This window comes from Pseudophryne corroboree, chromosome 3, assembly GCF_028390025.1.
Source record: "Pseudophryne corroboree isolate aPseCor3 chromosome 3, aPseCor3.hap2, whole genome shotgun sequence".
Taxonomy (NCBI): Eukaryota; Metazoa; Chordata; class Amphibia; order Anura; family Myobatrachidae; genus Pseudophryne; species Pseudophryne corroboree.
In genome coordinates this window covers 205142528-205160419 of record NC_086446.1, presented here as the reverse complement: position 1 = coordinate 205160419, position 17892 = coordinate 205142528, and the positions used below count along the sequence as shown (strand labels likewise).

Below are 17892 nucleotides of genomic sequence, written 5' to 3'. Positions count from 1 at the left end.
TTGTGTATGTTTAGGTTAATAGGTGTACGGATAAAACATAATGTGCAGTGTTCTGTGGAAAATTACTTAATATTGATAAGCGTAAGAAAAAAGTATTGAAAAAAATGTGTGATGCTCTAGAATATGGAGTACGAAGTCTAAGGAGAATTTAAGGCACATTGGGGCAGTTGTATTAACCTGGAGAAAGGCATAAGGAAGTGATAAACCAGTGATATGTGCAAGGTGATAAAGGCACCAGCCAATCAGCTCCAATATGTAAATTAACAGTTAGGATCTGATTGACTGGTGCCTTTATCACCTTGCACATATCACTGGTTTATCACTTCCTTATGCCTTCTCCAGGTTAATACATCTGCCCCATTGTCCATTCCAGAGGGTCTGCATAGCAAACTAAAAAAAAGTGTTTTTCCAGTATTTTACCTGGAGAAAACCAAATATATTATTTTTCTCTAGTTGTACAAAGAAAAGTGCAGAGAAATTGGTAATTTCTCTGCCTGTTCATTTGTCAGTGCACAGCCTTACAGCCTTCATACAGTAGGTTTCTATAAATTATTATATACTGTATATAGAGAGAGAGTACTGTGCAAAAGTTATAGGCAGGTGGGGAAAAAATGCTGCAAAGTGAGAATGCCTTCCAAAATAGAAGTGTTAATAGTTTATTTTTAAAAAAATAAACAGCATCAATTCTTCTAAGTACACTTGCTCAGATTTTGAAGTAATTCAGCAGGAAGATTGTTCCAAACATCTTGGGGAACTAACCACAGATCTTCTGTAGATGTAGGCTTGCTCAGATCCACCTGTCCCTTCATGTATTCCCAGACAATCTCGACGATGTTGAGATCAGGACTATGGAGGCCATATCATCACTTTCAGGACTCCTTGTTCTTAATGACATTGGGCCGTATTCAGGTTTGTTAGCAAACCATAAAAGTAAGCAATTGGGTAAAACCGTGTTTCACTGCAGGTGGGGCAGATGTAACTTGTGTAGAGAAAGTTAGATTTGGGTGGGGTATGTTCAAACAAATTAAGCAGGCAGTATTTACTGTGCACAGAAACAATATAACCCACCCCAATCTAATTGCACATGTTACATCTTCTCCACCTGCAGTGCAACATGGTTTTGCCCAATTGCTTACTTTTTTTGGTTGCTAACAAACCTTAATAACCCCTATTGGCTGTAAGTCTGGGGTTGTTGTCCTGCTGCAGAATAATTGTGGGCCCAGTCAGATGCCTCCTTGATGGTATTGCATGATGGATAAGAGGATTCGGTCTCTAGGTCGACAGTAACTAGGTCGACACCATCTAGGTCCACCACTATTGGTCAACAGTAACTAGGTCAACAGGGTTTCTAGGTCGACAGGGTCTCTAGGTCGACATGTTCTAGGTCAAAAGGTCGATATGAGTTTCTCACGATTTTTTCTTTTTTTGAACCTTTTCATACTTAACGATCCATGTGGACTACGATTGGAACGGTAATTGCCCGAATCCGAGGGGACACGGTGCACTAATTGGGGTTCCCGGTCACTCTACGAAGACAATGACACAAAAAACCCCATAAAAAACTCATGTCGACCTTTTGACCTGTCGACCTAGACCATGTCGACCTAAATACCCTGTCGACCTTGTTACTGTTGACCAATAGTGGTCGACCTAGACACTGTCGACCTAGTTACTATCTACCTTCCATACCACACCCATGGATAAGTACCTTCCTGTAGTTACATAGTACAATAATAAAAAGTAGAGAACAGGGGTATATAATGCAAGAAGTTGAAAAAGAGAATATAAGAAGGTGAGGCCCAATGGCTTATTACCCAACCTGAGTAGTGAGAATCAATAAACAAAAGCCTATGGGAAGCTACTGGGACATCGGGATAAGGGGAGGGGAATGGTAAGTAAAAAGATATAAGGGAAGGGAAAGGGGGTGGGGGTGCTGGAATAGGAAGGTATGAGTACTCAGCTAGGTGTAATATCTTTATATAAGACCAGAAAAGAAGAGTACCAGGAATACCAAAAAGAATGAAACGTGCTCACTGTTTTGTTCTGAAGTCTAGTTATATACTCTATTTAGGGGACAAACCAAATCCTTATTCCGGAGTTTCTAGCAAACTGGGGCACCTGGACTTTTCCAATGATGGGCCAGGTTATATTTGGTAGCATATGAGTTGTGATGGACCAGCTTATTAGTGTGTTTAGACATTTTGCTGACTGGGGTGCACAGAAGTAAATTGGTGGGAGATAGGGGTGAAGTAAGAGCTTTTACAGATACAGGTATGTGTGGAAAACCGTACCTATGTGGCCACAGTGTCACCAACACAGGGCAGAAGTGGCAGGATAAATCTGGTGAAGACCCTCTGTAACTAAATACCACCTAGATTAGACCTTAAATGAGTTTTCACAAATAGCCACACTGATAGAACTTTTAGCAACAGCAGTTTGTATCTTGTCACAGACATCAGCACCCGGAGAGAGGCCCAAATCAAACTCCCAGGGAAGTTCATGGGTGGTGGGAGGGGTGTGGGGCTGGGGGACTCCAATGCCAGGATAGAATGGTAGATAAAAGAAATGGTCCCTCTATCATTAGGCCTATATATACTGAGTCTTTCTATTGTGGAAGGACTGTGAGGAAGGGCAGAGGGCAATGAGGAAGTTATGAAATGGTGAATTTGTAGACACTGGCCCTCATTCCGAGTTGATCGGTCGCAAGGCGAATTTAGCAGAGTTACACACGCTTAGTCTACGCCTACTGGGAGTGTATATTTGCATCTTAAAAGTGCGAACGAAGTTTACGCAATATTGCGAACAAAAAAAACTTAGCAGTTTTAGAGTAGCTCCAGACTTACTCTGCCTGTGCGATCAGTTCAGTGCTTGTCGTTCCTGGTTTGACGTCACAAACACTCCCAGCGTTCGCCCAGACACTCCCCTGTTTCTCCGGCCACTCCTGCGTTTTTTCCGGAAACGGTAGCGTTTTCAGCCACACGCCCATAAAACGCCGTGTTTCCGCCCAGTAACACCCATTTCCTGTCAATCACACTACGTTCGCCGGTGCGAACAAAAAGCCGTGAGTAAAAATCCTTTCTTCATAGCAGAATTACTTAGCGCAGTCGCAGTGCGAACATTGCGCATGCGCTCTAAGCTGATTTTCACTGCGATGCGAAAAAAAAGAACGAGCGAACGACTCGGAATGAGGGCCACTGTTTGAAATCAGAGTTGGAGATTTTGTGCATTTCCTAAATGGCTGCAAAGGACTGCGGAAAGAACTTTTCCGTAACATGGTGGAAATGGATAATGCATGAAACAGGCCATATAGAGGCCATAGCAAGCGATTGGCATGGGGAAAATGAGGGATTACTCCACAGAGGGAGACGGGTATTTGGAGAGGGTCAGCCGCCAGGGCTAAGGGGTCGGGCTGACTGACGAGGCTGATGGCATGCGGAGCTGAGGGGTCCCGACACTGTTCTCTAAGTTAGACATCCCGTAGGGTTGAGAGGCAGGGCTGACTGATAAGGTGGGCAGTAAGTGTAGCTTAGATGAGTCGGGAAACCTGAAGTCAGATGCACAACTAGATTGGATGCCATTGTTATCGGTGTCAGACTGCCTGGAGAGACCAATTTGCTGCAAACTCTTTCCTAGGCAGGCATGCATCTCCAGTTCTTGTTTATCCTGCACTACTTAGCCAGTTTTTAAATGCCCTGCTAATCAGTGCCTGCAGAGACATTTGGGATGAATTGCTGTCAGCGGCACCCTGTGCTGCAGGCAGGAGAAGGTGCTGTTGTAGCTGACTCATTTAGCACTGTCTGATGCTATCTCACTATCTCTGTGCAGCAGTGCAGAAATACAAGGAACGCAGTCCAGCCCTAATGACAAACCACCTTTTGCATTGCATAGTAGGCCCCATTGCCTTATAATGTTAAATATACATGCACCTAATACAGTGTTTAACTCATTCACTACACTTTCCTGTAGTCATTATGAGGGTTATCTATAATGTTATTTACTAACATTGTAGCAAGTGGTGCATAGATGCAGTGTGCATGCGTTCCTGCAGCATCTAATAACTGGAGAGAAGGACTGGGGCCATGCCCAGCATCAACCAGAGCACTGAGCATGCCCCCAGCGTGATAACAATGCCACAGCATTTCACTGCGTCTGTGGCCACTCCCCCTTTCCTCACCAAGCACCTAATGCACGACTAAAGGTACAATCTCTTCTACTAGAATGCCTACAAAGAGCCATTTTACATTCCCAATCCGCCCCTGGTCATAGCCAAGTTGATTGTGTTGTTCTAGCTTATGAGCAGTGCTGAACTAGTAATAAAGCTCCCAACATGTGACTGACACTTGACCTCTTCTATTTTTGGTAAAACTATCAAATGAGGACATCACTGCATTCTATTGAGTATATCTACCTTTTTTTTTTAATATAAAGCTGATATAATAATATATTGTTGATTAAAGCATAAATGGCTATGAGTATAGTATTGGCTATAGCAATGGTTCCCAAACTGGTTGCTATGGCACCCTGGGGTGCTGCATGACACTTGCAGGGGTTCCGCAGGTTGATGGTTCAAGGACCAAATCAAATTATTTAGGGTCAATATGATAAGCAAAACCAGTGCTAGTGGCTGCCAATCATAAAATATAACACAAGATTAACCCTGTCCACCATCACATAACTGAACCTAAGTCCAATTTACTTCATTTTATAATTGTTGCTGAATTTGTAAATAATAAACTTTTGGTACAAGAGTGCTGAGGAAAAAATATTGATACTGTAGGGTGCTGTGATTCAAGGAAGTTTATGAACCATTGTGCTATAGTATTTTCGTTCCATAAAGGAATGTGAATGAATGCTATTTATCCTCCAAAAAAAACTTTAATCATTGATCAGATAAGTAGATCACAACTTCTGAGTTAAAGTAATGGGTGATTTTAGGGATTATTGAAGCCTTGTGCACCAATGTGAAAAGGCTGCATGTTCCATTCCATTCTGAAGGCAACCTGAAAAGATTACACACACATACCGTGGTACCTCTGGTTGATCTTAATGAAACCAGAAGATTTTTTATTCAGTGTACACTAGGTGCCCAGGTACAAGCTGGTGAAGCAGACTGTACAATCTTGAAATCTGTAGAAGCTTACCAACACCCAATTGAACATGCATCATTCCAGCACTTTAATCAGCAGTCCTAAGTTGGGGACTGACTGAGCTCCATGGATCTGAGTGACAGATACAGTGGCCACATAATGATAGTCTTAAGGAAAAGACAAGGCGGGATTTCTTAATTATTAGGTGAAGAGTCTTCTTTATCCCACATCTTTGTCACATTTGACCCTTCCATCCTCTTCCCAATACAAATGCTGGCACTCCCAGACTGGCCACATTGTTTTCCTGTTGTTGTCAGGATTTAGATGACAGAGGTCTTGGAAGTATGAGTCTGTGCTCAGTGACATGTCCATTTTTTCTCTTAAATTTCGGACTAATATAGAATTTGGCAATCTCAGTCGCGCTTAAGAGTTTGCCTTTGTTTATATTCAGGATATCCTCAGGATAATTTCAGTTCAGTGTTTCTTCTTGCACTATTAAACTGTGGTGTCTATTCATGAACCAGTGAAAAGGGTGTAGAATTGAGCCAGTGGAGTAGTTGCCCATGACAACCAATCAGCATTGAAGTAACATTTATAATTTGCATACTATACAATTGTACGGAGCAGCTGATTGGTTACCATGGGCAACTTCCCCACAGCTTCACTTCTCCACTCTTTTCTCTGCTTCATGAATAGACCCCAGTATATGAGGCTAAGTGATGTTAGTTGGTCACTTAGTGGTCTATTCATGAAGCAGTGAAAAGTGTGGAGAAGTGAGCCAGTGGAGAAGTTGCCAATTGCAACCAATCAGCATTGACGTAACATTTATATTTTGCATACTATAAAATTGTATGGAGCAGCTGATTGGTTGCCATGGGCAATTTCTCCACAGGCTCACTTCTTCACTCTTTTCACTGCTTCATGAATAGACCCCTTAGCCTCCAGTGTGAGGCTAAGTGACCAGCTTTCCCATAAAGGAAAGTTCATTATCATAATATAACCTCTCACCTTATATATGGCATGGCAGTATATATAATGCTGCACATATGTCCTGACAATATATTCCATTCCTAGTCCTGTTAACTCCTTTGTTATATTAGAAAATGTAGTTTGTGCTATTTATAGAACAATTATTTTTCATGGAGAGAGTAAGTCATTTAGGTGCAATTTGTATTTCTCAAGCAGGTTCCATAGGTTTTCTACCGGATAACATTGGAATATGATGATGCGAAAGTGGATTTGCACCAATCGGTCAAAGCTTTCAGCCTCCCTGCATGCAACAGGTCCGTCCATATATCCCCGTCTCCTGGCTCAGGCAAATCAGTTTTGTTTGTTTTTTAGCAGCCATAACCTTTTTTATTTTATTTTTATAGTCTTACTACCTTTTGTTGAGCGAGCTTTCTAAAAAGCTTTTTATACGTACCTTTGAAAGAGCCGCTCCAACAACTCGCCGCCGGCTCGTGACAACGCTTACCCACGTGTACAGTTCTGTTTCGGCGGGCGTCTATGTAGGATGTACTAACAAGTCCAGCGGAAGTTACCAGGCTGTGTCCGGAGCACGGGGAGAAGGTAAGGCATTGTTTCCGCTTAGTAGGGGAACACGGACACAGCCGCACTGTTTCGGGAGGAGACTACCGAACAGTCGCTGACATGGCTGCCACACCGGGTGCACCAGCGCTAGGCCTTAGGTTTCATAGGCTCCAGGGGTAGTATGAGGCCGCGATCCCTAGGGTTGATGTCAGCAGTTGGGAGTCAGATGCTCCCTTGGTCGTCCCTCACCTCGGTTCATGACCAGTTTCCTCTGAGTTTCCCACCATGAACTGAGTTCCCGCTACCATCAGAAATACTGTATATTAAAAGAATCCAGTTGCAGCATAGGCGGCTGTGTGACTGGTGTGTCAGTGTTCACTTGGGCGTCTGTGTTCACTGTAGGTTCACGGGGAGAGTGTGTACACTATTAGCGTCTGGATCCACTCAGCGTTCGCTAACGTATTTGATCGATCCTGGAAGCGGGGTAAAGTCTCCCTGTATTCCACTCTCCTGAGCCGGGTGATACAGCACTAAGTCTCTATTTACCTTTCAGTACGAATAGTTGGATAAGTGCCTGATGCATATGAGTCTGATAACCATTGCTGCCGTTTTCTTTCGCTATGCGATTGAATACGTTTAAACTCCTATACAAGGTAATGCATTAATATGTTCTCCTACATACTTGAAATGTATTTGTAGTTGATTATGTGCTCATATTGCTTATTATACTAATGTATAACCTGTGACTGATTGCTAATGCGATTGCTGACTTTGCTATAGTCAGTTTTTCTGTATATTCCGATCCTCAATGCTGGTGCAAAGCAGAGTAGGGTCAGATTGTATGTAACTTTAACAACTTTTAAAGTGATTACAGTCACATATTGTGTAGTTAAAACTGTAGAGGTGCGAAATTTATTTATCATGTCTAAGAGTGGCAAGAGTGAGGAAAATACACTTTCCACAGCAGCACAAACACTCATTCCATGTTTGTTTGCAAACCTGGCTTAAACTCAAGACCTCGTTCAAAATGGATTATGTGCAAATTGTTTTAGTTTTCACCAAAGCCTCCTAAATAATCCAAGGAAGGCACAGGTTCAAGTTGAACCCCCATGGGCTACTTCTGCACATACATTATCCAGTATAGCTTAGCGGATAATGCCAGCTCCTATACCAGGGATAGGTTACCCTATTAACCCTTATATGCAACATTCCACATGGGGTTTATCAAATCCAGCACAGGAATTGGCAGCCACTCAACAAAAGCAGGCGGTGGTAAGTAAATCACATGGGAGTATATGAAATTACGGTCGAATTCCGGCTGGAATGCGACCATTTTTGGATTCGACACAATTCGACAGGCGAAACCCTCCCGCCGGGACCCGAATTCGACATATTCAATAAATAACGGATTCGACAGTCCCACTGTCGAAAAACGGACCAATTGACGAATAGTGGGCGGCCTGGATTCGACTTCATGGACGGCACAAAAGTGTTCAATAAATCCTGAAAAAAATTGCGTGGGGTCCCCCCTCCTAAGCATAACCAGCCTCGGGCTCTTTGAGCCAGTCCTGGTTGTAAAAATACAGGGGAAAAAATGACAGGGGTTCCCCCGTATTTTAACAACCAGCACCGGGCTCTGCGCCTGGTCCTGGTGCCAAAAATACGGGGGACAAAAGACGTAGGGGTTCCCCGTATTTTTAACACCAGCAGCGGGCTCCACTAGCCAGAGAGATAATGCCACAGCCGGGAGACACTTTTATATTGGTCCCTGCGGCCGTGGCATTAAATCCCCAACTAGTCACCCCTGGCCGGGGTACCCTGGAGGAGTGGGGACCCCTTAAAGCAAGGGGTCCCCCCCTCCAGCCACCCAAGGGCCAGGGGTGAAGCCGGAGGCTGTCCCCCCCATCCAAGGGCGGCAGATGGGGGGCTGATAGCCTTTTGTGTAAAAAAAAAGAATATTGTTTTTGTAGCAGAACTACAAGTCCCAGCAAGCCTCCCCCGCAAGCTGGTACTTGGAGAACCACAAGTACCAGCATGCGGGGGGGAAACGGGCCCGCTGGTACCTGTAATTCTACTACAAAAAAAATACCCAAATAAAAACAGTACACAGACACCGTGACAGTACAACTTTATTACATACATGCACACCAACATACATACATACTTACCTACCTATGTTGACACGAAGAGTCTCTTGTGGTTGCCCCCACTTAACCTCGCGGTCTACCGCAGACCGCAAAGTTCCCACCATTGGATACAATGGAGCGCCTATGCGCTACATTGTATCTCGAGTGCACCGCCTGACTGACAGTTCAGACGCGCACAGCCAATCAGGAGAGTGCCATGACGTGGTGCTCCCTGATTGGCTGAAGGGACCCTCTTTGACAGCAGTCACGGGGGGGTCCCGCCAGTCGGGGAAAGGGGTCCCATGAGTAAACATGGGACCCCTTTCAGTACGTGGTTGGGGTTTTTCGTTTTTTTATTTTGCCAAGTACGCGGATTACAAATAGAAGAGGACCGATCTACACTGGATTGTTGTGAGTATAATTTTATTTACAGGTACCCCGTGGATTCTACGTGGGGAAGGGGGACCGACTCTTCGTGTCAACATAGGTAAGTATGTATGTATGTTGGTGTGCATTTATGTAATAAAGTTATACTGTCACAATGTCTGTGTATTGTTTTTATTTGGGTATTTTTTTTGTAGTAGAACTACAGGTACCAGCGGGCCCATTTCCCCCCCACATGCTGGTATTTTTTTTGACACAAAAGGCTATCAGCCCCCCATCCGCCGCCCTTGGATGGGGAGGACAGCCTTGGTCTTCACCCCTGGCCCATGGGTGGCTGGAGGGGGGACCCCTTGATTTAAGGGGTCCCCACTCCTCCAAGGTACCCCGGCCAGGGGTGACTAGTTGGGGATTTTATGCCACGACCGCAGGGACCAATATAAAAGTGTCCCCTGGCTGTGGCATTATCTCTCTGGCTAGTGGAGCCCGGTGCTGGTGTTAAAAATACGGGGGACCCCTACGTCTTTTGTCCCCCGTATTTTTGGCACCAGGACCAGGCGCAGAGCCCGGTGCTGGTTGTTAAAATATGGAGGAACCCCTGTCATTTCCCCCCCCCCCCCCCCCCCGTATTTTTACAACCAGGACCGGCTCAAAGAGCCCGAGGCTGGTTATGCTTAGGAGGGGGGACCCCATGCATTTTTTTTCAGGATTTTTAACCATTTCACACCCCTTCCAACTAAAAAACATGCACTGATCTCTCCATATTATTGTAGTTAGTATAAAAAAAAAAATATTTTAAAAAATTGATTAAATAATACTTGTCGCTCCTAAATAGACAAACCAAGTAGATAATCCCTTCAAATATAAATAGATATGCTATTAGCAATAAAAAAGCACCAAAAAATACATGTTTTTAAAAAAAATTATTAGATCACGACAGAAAAATGAGGCGGAATGAAATTGACGAAATGACTGTCGAAAAGCACTGTTGTCGAATCGACATTCTTCAATTGAATATACTTTTGTCGAAAAGCCGCATTTTAACATTGCAGACATGTCGAATTGCCAAAAGTCGAAAATGAAACGGCAGTTTTTTTTGTCGAAAAGTACTGTATTGAATTGTCGAATCAAATTCGACAGGTTTTTTGTGTCGAAAATGACCCGTTTTTCGACATTTTCGGCAATTCGACCGCAATTGCATATATCCCATAGACATGAATAAACATCTTCACAGTCTACACATGTTTCAGATGAGGACTCATCGCACTCCGGGTCTGCAGACAGAGACAAGGAGGAAGGCCTCAACTCAGTGGATATACCTGAGCTAATCAGTGCTATGAAAGCCATTCTGTCCTTAGAGGAGGCAGCAGAGCCTTTGTTAAAATTTAAGGCACCTGTGTTTAAATGTCCCAAAACAGTTAGTATTGAGTTTCCTGTGTCAGATCAGCTGACGGAAATTATGCAAGAGGCCTGGGTTACGCCCAGTAAAAAGTATAGGATTCCAAAGAACTGGAACTCCCATTATCCTTTTCCGGCTGGGGACTGTTTAAAAACGGGGATGGCTCCCAAAGTCGATACGCATGTCATTCGATTGGTGCATTAATCTACATTACCTCTGCCTTCAACATCATTAAATGATGTCACAGATAGGAAAATAGATGGTTTTCTAAAAATAATTTTCTCCTTGTCTGGGGCAATCGTAAGACCAGCCATGGCTTCAGCCTGGATGGCAAAAGCAGTGGCAGCCTGGGCTGATGCATTGGAGGAGGATCTTTCAATGGCATCTAGAGAGCAAAAATCCCATATTGCACATATCAAACAGGTGGCTATTTTTATGGAAGAAGAAGCTTTGGATATGGGTACAATTGCCTCTCAGGCATCAGCCTCAGCAGTAGCAGCTAACACAGTGGTTTGGCTACGTACATGGAAAGCTAATTCAGAATCCTGACTCAGAATTTTGGTAAAGAATGAAACAGTATTTTGGAGTCAGAAGCAGATTCCAAGAAAGTAAAGTTTCCTTCCACATACAAATCCAAGTCTAGATTTCCAGCTTTTCGGCCCTTTCGGGCTCAAGGAAAAGCAAAAGGAAAGGGTTATGGCAAACAGTCTCAATAGGACAAGTCTGGTAAGACTAAAAAGCATTGGGCTACTAGAGGACCGGCTTCCAAATCAGAAGATAAACCATCAGCCTGATGGTGCGGGCCTCCACCTGGGGGACCCCAGGGTAGGAGGCCGACTTCTACAGTATGCATAGATCTGGCAGCAATCTACCACAGATGCCTGGGTGCAAGAAGTGGTATCTCACGGTTATGCGTTTGCTTTCAAGAAACACCCTCCTCAGTTTTTTTTGTACCAGCCCAACTTCCGTGGAAATGAAGGCCAGGGCTTTGCAAGAGGCAGTTCAGAAATTTCTTCAGTCAGGGGTGATAATTCCAGTTCCTCCTGTGCAACGAGGACAAGGTTTTTATTCCAACCTGTTTCTAGTCCAGAAGCCAAATGGGTCGTTCCGGCCCATACTCAATCTCAAATTGCTGAATAAGTACATTTGGGTGCCTCGGTTTCATATGGAGACTTTGCGTTCCATTATTGTGGCCATAGAGCCAGTGCTATCTTAGGTTTGCTATCCTCCAGCATCATTTTCAGTTTCAGGCCCTACCATTTGGACTGGCCACGGCTCCCAGAGTATTCAACAAAATTATGGTGGTAATGGCATCTTATCTCCGTCAGCAGGGGATAAGGATTTTTCCATACCTCGACAATTTATTAATACTGGCACAATCTCAGGAATTGCTTCAGTGTCATTTGCAACAGACAATAACTTGTTTACAGAGAGACGGTTGGCTAATAAATTGGGCAAAGTCGTCCCTGGTTTCCGTCACAATGGATGACTCATTTGTGGGCTGTGCTCTGGATTAAGGTCTTCAAAGAGTAATTCTACCTCTGAACAAAGTAACCAAAATTCAGTCAAGGATTCAGGAACTGCTACACAGTCAAAGTGTATCCATTTTTTGCCGCAATGCGTGTGATGGGGTTGATGGTGTCGACATTTCACATGGTGGAGTATGCTCAGTTCCATTTGAGGCCTCTGCAACGTCTGCTCCTTTCCAAATGGAATTGTTTTCATCAGACAATAAATTTGCATACTATGGTCCTTCCTTTGGAAGTAAGGAGGTCATTGGCCTGGTGCCTACAGGCATCTCCTCTTGATCAAAAGGAGACCCTTTTGGATATCAGAGTGGGAAATTCTGACAATGGATGCTAGTCCTCAGGGCTGGGGAGCAGTGTCAGGAAGGAGTTGCTTCCAGGGCAGTGGACCAAGGAAGAAAGTTGCCTGCCAATGAATTTATTGTTACTTCGGGCTATATATATGGCACTTAGTCAGGCAAAGGACATCTTTCAGGGGAAACCAGTCCAAATACGCTCGGACAATGCAACGGCAGTAGCATACCTCAACCATCAGGGAGGAACTCACAGCCAGAATGCAATGAAGGAGGTAAGTCACACGTTAAAGTGGGCAGAACTTCATAATCCAGCCTTGTCCGCAGTTTTCATTCCGGGAGTCCAAAACTGGTAAGCGGATTTTCTCAGTCGACACGCCATTCATGCGAACAAATTGGCTTTACACCCGAGGTCTTCCAAAGTCTTGTAGACAAATGGGGGTTACCGGAGATGGATCTCATGGCGTCACGTCAGAACAACAAAGTTCCCACATATGGAACAAAGGATCCCAAAGCGATCTTTGTGAATGCCCTGTCAGTGAGAGAGGACTTTTGTCTGGCCTATGTGTTTCCATCTATCACTCTGTTACCCAGAGTAATGCAAAAGGTACAACAAGGAAAGTGCACCGTGATACTAATAGCTCCGGCTTGGCCCAGAAGACATTGGTACACAGATCAGCAGAGGATGTCGATGGAGGCTCCATTCCTACTCAACATCCAGATCTACTGTCTTAGGGTCCTTGCTATCTCAAGCACCTGGACAGACTGTCTTTGATGGCATGGCTCTTGTGACTTCCATCGTGAAAGCAAGAGGATTCTCACAACAGGTAATTCAAACAATACTCCGAGCAAGGAAACCTTCCTCAGCTCACACTTATAACTGAATATGGCAAGCCTATATTCAATGGTGCAGTGACCGGAAATTTGACCCTAGGTCTTTGAGTTTCCAGAGTCCTAGCATTTCTTCAAGCAGGTATGGACAAAAGTCTACGAGTGTCTTCCTTGATAGTGCAAGTGTCAGCATTGACTGTATGGTTCCTAAAAGAAAATTGCTAACCTACAGGAAGTGAGCACTTTTTTCCAGGGAATGCTGCACATTCAACCTCCTTTTGTTCCTCCTACAGTGCCTTGGAACTCAAGGTTAATCCTAAAGGCCCTTCACATTGCCCCATTTGAACCACTAAAATTAGTGGATCTTAAATGGTTGACAGCTAAAGTTCTCTTTCTACTGGCTATTGCTTCAGCTAGAAGAGTTTCAGATTTAGGGGCTTTGTTATGTTGCCCTCCTTTTCTGAGTTTTATCCAGATAGAGCGGTTCTCAGAACCAAATCTGGGTATCTTCCTAAGGTGGTGTCTAAATTCCACCTTAACGAAGAAATTGTAGTCCCGGCCTTCCAAGGGCCGGACCTTTCTGCGGGAGATGCATTGTTGGAAGTAGTCTGTTCCTTAAGGATCTATGTGGCTCATACCAGTACCATTAGAAAAGCAGACACTCTCTTCGTTCTCTACGGATTTCACAAGAGAGGATGGCCTGCTGATAAGCAGACACAGGTGTGGTGGCTTCAGATGACTATTTCAGAAGCATATTCTCAAGCTGATCTCCCTGTTCCGGCTAATGTCTCTGCTTACTCTACTCTTAAGGTAGGTCCATCATGGGCAACACAATGTGGTGCTTCAGCAGAACAGATATTTTTAGGCAGCCACATGGTCTTCCATTAACACATTCATTAGACATTATGCCGTTGATACCTTTGCCTCTCAGGTTGCTGAATTCGGGTGAAGGATTCTCCTGTCCAATCAGGAGCGTCCACACCACTAAATTGCTTTGGGACATCCCAATGTTATCCTGTGGACCCTGCTGGAAAAATAATCATTATGGTAGACTTACCGTTGATAACGCTATTTCTCTTAAGTCCACAGGATCCACAGGGATCCCGCCCTGATGCACCTGATTTGAGGATCCTTTCACTCACTAACCTCTTCCTTCTTGTACGGAAGGGTGTGCATGTTCTTCTCACCTGATTAGGGCGCTCTATGATGCTCCTTCCTTGAGCTTTGGAAAAACAACTGATTTGCTTGAGCCAGGAGGCGGGGATATAGGGACAGGCCCGTTGCATGCCAGGAGACTGAAAACTTTGATTGTTTGATGCCAATCTGCTGTCGCTACCTCATATCCCAATGTTATCCTGCGCAACTAGGAGAAATAGCGTTATCAACGGTAAGTCTACTGTAACGATTATATTGTTTGTACAATTCTGTGCGCTGTAGCCCAGTGCGACTTTGTTCATATATATTGAAAAGCCTAGAGAAGAACAGGAGCAGCAAGCAAATACTATCACTGCAGCCCCTGCCACCAGTCATGACGATACTAGTTCTTTATCGTCATCTACTAAAACAGATGCCCAAGGGCATAGATGTTTTAATTCAGGGCATCTGAAATCACAAACATTTTACAGTGGTAATATATTTTGGATTATATATTTTTGTGCATTTTGTGTGTATGTCATTAAATATTAAGTGTACTGCACATGATGATATCCTGCTCTTTCCTTATGTGCTGAGAATATATCTTCTGGAAGAGGATGAAGTTTTGAGGATAATCTCCATTATAAGGACTGTATTAACGTTCTATTCATTTACACATCGTTTGAATGGCGCCCGGTTTAAGCATTTACCTAATTTCTTTACTGTATTTGTTGTTCTTAAGTGTTTTGGAGGGACGCTTTTTTGGTATTTGCATCTTCCAGGCAGCCTACTGTGCGCAGCCATACTTACCACTAAATCTCTTTTGTTAAATACATTACAGAAGCCAGTGTTATTTCCTCAGAATATCGATTTTGCCTGTCCTAAAATGATCTAGCAAATACAATGCAAACTTTGGGCTGATTTACCAAATGGTGCAAAATCATATCAGCTGTAGACCATTTTTATTACCATCTTCCCCTCCACAACAAAGGGTTATTGTTGGTTGGTATCAGGAGCGGTTCTATGTGCGGGCAAGCAGGGCGGGCGCCCAGGATGCTGTGGCCAGAGAGCATGGCTGCAGTCAACCCACAGGTACTTGCCACCCGCCCACACCCTGCATCCCGCACTCCAGCTGCAGCAGGCTGCATAGGCGCCCGCTGCTGCCGACTCCATTGAGGGAGATAGACGCTAGAGGTCCTACTTGACCTCTAGCGTCTGTCTCTCTGCTATCTTCCAGATGCTAGATATCAATGGCACCGGCTGCAGTGGACATCCATACAGCCCATGGCACCTGCTGCAGCTAGGGTGTGGGCGGGAGGCAGGACCCCTAGAAACGAGCAGGAAACCCCTGGCAAGGAGTAGAAACCCCAGGCAAAGAGCATGGAACCCCAGACAACAAGCATTAGACCCCTGGCAATGAGCAGGTAATTTAAAAGTAATTAAAAACCTTACTTGGGGCATAATTTGTAAGGGACATTATTGTGTGTCGGGCATAAAATGGTGTCAGGGGTATAACTGTATGTGGCATAATGTCTAGTGGGCATTACAGTGTGTGGCATAAACGTGTAATGGGCATTACTATAAGGAGGAAAAATTACAAATAATGTAAAGGGAATGAATCAGGTTTTTGTTTTGCCTGTGTTATATAAATGGTCTCTACCTGGCGTAATGTGTATAAAGAGTACTATTGTGTGGTGTAATGTGAATTGGTACTATTCTGTGGCCATGCCCCTTCCCCATGAAACCAAGCACCTATTTTTTTGCACGTGCCTTATGCACTCTCTAACCCTGATTAGCATTGCCGGGGAAGGGGTGGGGGAGGGGCACCAAAGAAAACTTTCGCCCTAGGCACCACAAGGTCTAGAACCGGCCCTAGTTGGTACTGTATACGGGTTCACTACGATATGCCGGCGGTCAGGCTCCCGGCGACCAGCATACCGGCGCCGGGAGCCCGACCGCCGGCTTACAGACAGTGTGGCGAGCGCAAATGAGCAACTTGCGGGCTCGCTTCGCTCGCCACGCTACAGGCACGGTGGCACGCTACGCGCGCCACACTATTTTATTCTCCCTCCAGGGGGGTCGTGGACCCCCACGAGGGAGAATAAGTGTCGGTATGCCGGCTGTCGGGATCCCGTCAGTCGGCATACAGAAGACCACCCCTGTATACCATTGCTAACCCCAGCAAGGGCATCAAGTAAAATATTGTGCCCTAAGCTCTGGTCTGTAGCAGTGTGTGGCAAAATGTTTGGGATGAGGTCACAATACCGTAAGTGTAAAAAACAAAAAAGTAATTATGCTAAGAGCAAATTCTCTACGTTTCTTCTCCAAACCTTCTATGTTTCCCCTTTCTGTCTAACACCTATTTCCTGTGTCAGGAAGTAAAGCATGTAGCTAACTAATGTGTCTTTGTAGAAATGTGGAAACCTGGGTGCTAACTAACATGTATTACTGATATATTGGAAACGTTTGACAATCATGTTTATATGCACAATAAGGGGTCAATCCAATTAGCCACAATGATTTCACGGGTGTGAGTCATCGCAGCAGCAGACGCACTTTACGGTGGCCTGAATTGGCACAAAAGTGCTCACCACCCCATAGAGGCCCATGCAGTTTTGTGTGAATTGGGGCTGATTTCAGCCCGCAAAGGGTGCGAGATCGGGTGCTTTTGCCGGTGTTGAAACGTCGCGGCAACGGAACATCACACCCATTGCGGCTAATTGGATCGACCGCTAAGTATTTACAAAGAGTATAGAACTGTAGATTATATTATGTGATGCCCCTTTTTGGGAAGGTGCATGGATTTGCTGACCAAGATGCAAATATTTACTCTGCTTGTAAGAGGAGTTGTGTGGATTGGGGGCATTCCTTGCTAAGGACTGATTGCAGCATTTACACAAAAGGTACTGTGTCCTGTGGCAGCCACGCCAAGGGTCGGACTGGCCCACAGGCATACAGGGGAAACTACTGGTGGGCCCTATCACCTGGGGGCCCATTCCCTTCTCTAGGGAACAGGATCCAGACTGTGCACTTGAAGTATATAAGATAAATGTGTTCCATTATTCTGCACAGGACTATGGTGTATTTTCTACAGTACATTGCTGTTATTAATTACCATACATACACTAGCAGTATTTATTAGATATATTTCTGAAGGGGCCCAGCCCATGCACCCACTAATGGTTAGCTAAGCCTCTAAGCATGGGCCCCTACCAATGTATTCCCTCGATGGGCCCTTCATGCCCCAGACCGACAGTGGCCATGCCCCCTGAACATGTTATGTCATTATGAGACATTGAGGGGGTGCAGCTACCAGCACTGGTAAGCACAGCACTGCCCGGAGCATGGACAGTTCAGCAACTGTGATAATGGCTGCAGGGGGCTATTCCAGCCATGGAAACAAACACAGCTAAAACAAAGCTGTATTTTAGGAAGAAAAAGTCAAAGTATAAAATAATTAGGGGTGTGGTCCTAAAATGGCATTATTATTATTATTATTATTATTATTATTATTATTATTTACAGTTTCTTATATAGCGCAACAAATTCCATTGCGCTTTACAACTGGAATATAGATTCGCCTTG

The 17892-nt window shown here is 44.5% G+C and overlaps 1 protein-coding gene across 5 annotated transcripts in view; it reads left to right on the top strand.

The window, feature by feature from the left end:
- Positions 1–17892, top strand: part of CDH23 (cadherin related 23) — a 1868204-nt gene that overhangs the window by 1634465 nt on the left and 215847 nt on the right. The gene's annotated exons all lie outside the window — the stretch shown is intronic.